Source organism: Haemaphysalis longicornis, unplaced genomic scaffold (genome assembly GCF_048455015.1).
Source record: "Haemaphysalis longicornis isolate Haplotype H1 unplaced genomic scaffold, Haemaphysalis longicornis Haplotype H1 scaffold_60, whole genome shotgun sequence".
In the NCBI taxonomy this organism is placed as follows: Eukaryota; Metazoa; Arthropoda; class Arachnida; order Ixodida; family Ixodidae; genus Haemaphysalis; species Haemaphysalis longicornis.
Window position 1 is genome coordinate 90046 of NW_027526408.1, and position 6419 is coordinate 96464.

A 6419-nucleotide genomic window follows, 5' to 3' on the forward strand; every position below is an offset into this window, starting at 1 on the left:
TTATGGGAATATAAGCCACACGAAAATGTTAAGTACACTCAAAGGCTGTGCATTGTCAGATATGTGCCCACTCATGCCTTATAGTAAGAACCAAGTCATATGTTAATGAAACCACGGGAAAATGAATGGTCTGCAAGTAAGGAATAAATAGAATAGTCGTACGGGAATGAAAAAAAAACCGAGTGCAGCTTCTGAAATGCTAAAGACGTTTGTTTGAGCAAGGTAGTATTAAGCTAGCAGACCAAATAGATGCGAAATGCACTGATATTACGCTAGACATGGGGGGGGGGGGGGGATGAGGAGGAGGACGCTCAACTATCGTTGTTTAGAAATGCGGAGCGAAATCAACGAATGAACGTTTTAGTAATCACACACACAAGCTGCGTGTTCACTTTTCGTTTGTTTTTTGCCTTGAAAAACTGCTGATCACTCGGCGGACACATTTTTTGAATACAGGGTAGGCAGTCCACAAGCGATACGAGGTGTCGTTGGAAGAGTTGATTGATTGATTGCAGGGTTTAACGCGCCCACGCAACGGAGACGATGAGGCACGCCGTAGTGGAGGGCTCCGGATTAATTTTGACTACCTAGAGATCCTTAACGTGCGCCGAAATCTCGTACACACGGGCTCGTTGGAAGAGTGTCATATCTGATAAGGGTCTCCGATTTCGGTTTATGCTAGATTCTGCAGTCTCCCTGTGTCATATGACGATGTTTAGAAGATGAGTTTGGTCACGGATGCGGATTACTCTACTCTATAAGCCCATCTTCGCGCTTCTCGTGGAGGATAAATGTAGCAGATGAATCTTGCGAGCGCTCACCTCGGGACAAGACGACACAGTATTAAATTTGTCGTCGTGTGCTGACTCCGGAGTGTAATTTTGCATTATCCATCGTACTTTTTTGGTACAATGTTTGTGAAATTTATGCCGCATTGGCTTGCTTATGGTACTGATCAATATCTGCTGATATTGGCAGGCGTAACTTGCGTGCTGTCAGGTATGAGTGCTCCGCTGGATTTTGTAAGTGCACAAAGTCGATTTACATCATAGTGTGTATGGCCGCAACATGACCATCGGAGGAAACACTGCTTACGGAGACACTGCCACTAAATTTCAGGGCAGCGGAATTGCAATCAGCTGCATGCAAATGCTGGCTTCGGGACGCCGGCATGTGACACACGCCCGACGCTCATATAAATCTCATTAAGATTGCGTCATAACCGTTTATACTCTCGTGAACACAGCACGCTTGCAAACAGAGTGCCTGCTTCACGTTATTCGGTATTTCGAATGCGGACGAACGGTAAATCACTGACTTGAACGAGCCCCAAAAGCAACGGCGACAGGGGGGAGCGGGCCGGGGACTCCCGCGCCTGCTTTCGAAACGGGCCGCTAGGGGGATTTCAGTGGCGCCCCTACAGGCCGCGCTCGAGGCGTATACGTTGGCACCACCCTGTTGGGTCAATCGCTGGCCGCCACAGCGAGTCACTATACCAAGACCGCTCTCTAATTTTCACCGCAATACGGTTTACTGGCGAAGTTTGAATCACCTATTTCGCGTTGCTGGATCTTTTTGGAAACTAAAACAGCGATGTGTTGGACACTTTGACCCAATAGCGACGGCACGGTGTCTACACTAGAGAGTTTTAGAATAACGTATGCAACCGTACGCAAACGGTTAGCGAGCGCTATTTCTTTGCGTCGTTCTCACTGCGCAGGCGCCGTACGTTAAGCCGCTTCTGCGTTTAGCGGACGGACGCTATTTCAGCGAAAAAGCGTGCGTACGTGAGGCCGCTTGCTTTTCCAACATGGCGGCAAGTAGCCCGGCAAGCATCCATGATTCCGCTTTTCTGTCGACAGTAATTTGCTCCCGATGAACCAAGTTCTTTACCCCTGTGTTTTTAAATACGTCGAGTGCTTAGCACATCGCCCCTCGCGCAGTTCCATATCGTCGTGGCATCGCTGACTGCCCGAACGAAGCTTTGTAGCCAGGCCAGCGACCGAAGCGGTGTTGGCGTGTGTGTTGTGGGCGCGTTTGCGATGAAATGCGACGTTGTGTTTCTGCGGATGGACAGTGCTTCCCATGATCTGGATTATCTTTCTCGAGCGACGTACTACTCAACCTCGCATCGGGTATGTACAGTGTTCGTGGCTAAAAGCCCTCTCAGCTTGAGCGCCAGAGTTAAGTGACTTGCTGTTCCACCCTGCAAACCGCGCGCGAGGTGAGTGCCGAATGTGCGACGGGCAGGAGGAGGCAACCGATCGCCGGTCGATCGCAGTTCAAACTTGCAACGCATGTCGTGACGTTATGTTCGTTCGAAACGCCTCTCTGGATTGTTTTGAAGTTGAGTAAAACGTGTGCGTCAAACCCGGGCATTCGGTTCAGGGCGTTCTGTGCGATTGCACGAAAGAAGTGCCGGGGGACTTCAAAGGTGTCTTTATAGAACTTACTCAGGTAAGAGAATATTCATGCCGTGCTGTGGCCGTGTTGCATTCAGTACTAACGGGAAAGCGTTTGTTTACAATTGTTCGGATAGTTGTAAAATCTCCAAACACTCCGGCCACAGAACAGGGAGGATTTTAGAGAAGCAAAGGTCTAGCTTTGCCTGTAGTGCCAGAAAAAGCGTAGTGGCGGCGTCGTGAACTACCCAGTACGCCCGCTTGATGGCGCTGTAAACACGGCTTTGTAAACATGGCGGATGCTTTTTGCACAGGCCGCTTGAGCTCCTTAATAACATGGCTGCCCTCGCACGGCGGCCGCCGGCTCCCTGCTCCACGGCCGGACTCGACTCTCCTCCTCCCGCGCGCGAAAGGGGCGTCGAGTCCGGCCGTGGCTGCTCCTGCTGGCTCCTGGCTGGCACGCTGGCCGCGTGTTTACCTGCGCCGCGCTAGTGAAGTGATGTTACGCCAGGTGACCAGATGGCCTCGACTGGCACAGACCACAGTGAGCAGCAAGTGAGAACAAATCGTTTATTGACATCCGCAAGTTTACAGAGGCCAGGACATCATTTCATTTGGATCGCTGCAATTGTACGTCGCTTTCGTGACAACATTTTTTTTTTGCCATAACAACTCGTTCACTTGCGCTAAGATTTCGAACGAAGGGCACAAATGAAGTATTGACGGCGACAACGGTTTCCTTTGCACCGTCTTTCTAGCGGAGTGCATAACACTCACCTTCTGTTGGAAGAATCGAATATTCTGGCCTCGACAGCTGCCTTCCGATGCGGAATTTCCCACATTTGTCATTCCACAAGCACTCAATTCCCGTGTTTTGCCAGTCCTCTCAACAACTGATGGACGCAAAAACACATAACAGCAATAACAGTCACGAAACCGGTGCTCCGCGCACATTGAAACGGTCGGCCGTTGCAGCGGTTTCAATTTGAATTGGCGGCTTTGTGGTTGCGAATTCAGAAACGAGGTGGTGCACCAGTCGGCTGTTCGTAAAAAGTTGCGTACATTTTTGCTCAACGGATGTTTGATGCGGAACTTGTTAATAGTATTTTTAAATAACACATTGTAAGCGAACTTTGTGGGCTCTTTGAGTCACGGAATGAATGTTTTGTATTCTATACCAAAAGTAATATTTTGCCTGCGCCGACTGGTGGGCTTGATGGTCGAAAACAGCGTTGTAGGTTGGTCACGTGGGGCGTCGATTTTTACGCCGCCTATAGGGAAACCAGGGAACGTCCAAGCTTGAGAGCCCTGCTCCGGCACTCCGCTCGCAGATCAGCCGGCGACTCATTTCGCAAAACATTATACAGGTGGCGCCGTATGCATTAGCGTGCCGCTACGCAAAACTGATGAGACGCTCTACTAAAACTCCGCTCGCGGTGTTTACGTAGCGGGACGCAAAAAATTAGCGTTTACCGTACGAAAAGGCAACAAACGCTTTACTAAAACTCTCAATTATGTACGGGAATGCCGCTTTTTTCATCTCCGCCTTGTACTGTCGTTCGTTTCGAATACCTTTGGCCTGTACACCCGCCTCCTCACGCTCTCGATTTCATTGACCACATCGGCCTTGTCTCGCGTGCGCAAGGCGCTGGGCTGGCCGGCTATACGCCTCGAGCGCGGCCTGTAGGGGCGCCACTGAAATCCCCCTAGCGGCCCGTTTCGAAAGCAGGCGCGGGAGTCCCCGGCCCGCTCCCCCTGTCGCCGTTGCTTTTGGGGCTCGTTCAAGACATCGATTTACCGTTTGTCCGCGTTCGAAATACCGAATAACGTGGAGCAGGCACTCTGTTTGCAAGCCTGGTGTGTTCACGAGAGTATAAACGTTTATGACGCGATCTTAGAAAGATCTATATGAGCGCCGGGCGTGTGTCACAGGCCGGCGTCCCGAAGCTAGCATTTGCATGCAGATTGCAATTCCGCTGCCCTGAAATTTAGTGGCAGTGTCTCCGTAAGCAGTGTTTCCTCCGATGTTCATGTTGCAGCCATACACACTATGATGTAAATCGACTTTGTGCACTACAAAATCCAGCGGAGCACTCATACCTGACAGCACGCAAGTTACGCCTGCCAATATCACATATCAGATATTGGTCAGTACCCTGAACAAGCCAATGCGGCGTAAATTTCGCAAACATTGTACCAAAGAAGTACGATGGATAATGCAAAATTACACTCCGGAGTCAGCACACGACGGCAAATTTAATGCTGGGTCGTCTTGTCCCGAGGTGAGCGCTCGCTAAGATTCATCTGTTACATTTATCCTCCACGAGAAGCGCGAAGATGGGCTTATAGAGTAATCCGCGTCCGCGACCAAACTCTTCTTCGAAACATCGTCGTATGACACTGGGAGACTGCAGAATCTAGCATAAACCGAAATCAGAGACCCTTATCAGATACGACACTCTTCCAACGAGCCCGTGCGTACGAGATTTCGGCGCACGTTAAGGATCTCCAGGTGGTCAAAATTAATCAGGAGCCCTCCACTACGGCGTGCCTCATCGTCTCCGTTGCGTCGGCGCGTTGCAATCAATCAATCAATCAACTCTTTCAACGGCACCTCGTATTTCTTGTGAACTGCTTACCCTGTATTCTTCAAAAAATGCGTCCGCCGAATGATCAGCCGTTCGTTGAAGGCGAAAAACAAACGAAAAGTGAACACGCAGCTTGTGTGTGTGATTAATAAAACGTTCATTTGTTGATTACGCTCCGCATTTGTAAACAACGACAGTTGAGCGTACTCCTCCTCCCCCCCCCCCCCCCATGTCTAGCGAAATATCAGTGCATTTCGCATCTAGTTGGTCTGGTGAATACTACCTTGCTCAAACAAACGTCTTTAGCATTTCAGAAGATGCACTCGGTTTTTTTTTATTCCCGTACGACTATTCTATTTATTGTTCCTGACTTGCAGACCATTCATTTTCCCGTGGTAATTAACATATACCTTGGTTCTTACCATAAGGCATGAGCGGGCACATATCTGACAATGCACAGCCTTTGAGTGTACTTAACATTTTCGCGTGGCTTATATTCCCATAAAAGGTACACGTTTTTGAACGCTGTTGGGTTATCACATCCCCGAAACATATTTTTCTACGACGTACATATTCGAAGCAAAGCCGCATTTGTTGTCTGCGCTGCAAAACGAACCAACCTCTTACGGTGCCAATATCAGGCCTAAACGAGGTGACAATAAATAGAATTCACTTGTGCTGACGTGTTCGAAGGTGACAGCGGTGATATGCCGCTGCCGTTGCCGACGCCCGCAAGAGCGGCCAAGAAGCGCGCAGAACCGCCTCCCCGGGTAGCTCTTGTTGGCTTTCGAGCGCTCGACCAAGACGCCGCTGTTTTTTTTAAGCGCCCTAAACGTGCAGTTAGCTTACAGACGTCACCTTAACAAGTTGTTTAGTGCGCGGAAAGGCAAAGAGAAGCGAAAGAGAACCAAAAGGCAAAGAGAAGCGAAAGAGAACCAAAACACTGCATGACCACCTATCAGCCACGCAGCGCTAATCCCGCAAACGCCGCGGAGAAGCGGCGGCAGGCGGCGCAGCGATCGCGAATCTCGAGGCGTATAAATGACGCCGGACGTCACGGGTGTCGCCTAGGGCGCGGCGCTTGTCTGGTGGTCTACGTAGGACGCATGGAGGGGAGGTGGGGCGCAACATAGGGGTTGCTGTTATTTTAACTTGGGATTTCAGCTACAGGATGGCCAATCGTGCGAGAACGCGCAAAATACAGTACTTTAAATAGGTTCTTACCCACCTGTCGCGTGAGATCGTCTACTAAGCCGGCATTTACCCGCACCCCCGTCATACGACACACTGGTCATACGACGCTTTCTCGCGGTCCCTTGAAAGTCGTATTATCAGGGTTCCACTGTATTTGCCATCGTGTGCCTACTGCTCGGCATGATAAGCAAGCATGATGCCTTTCTTAGCAAAGCGAAGAAATCGAAACTGAATG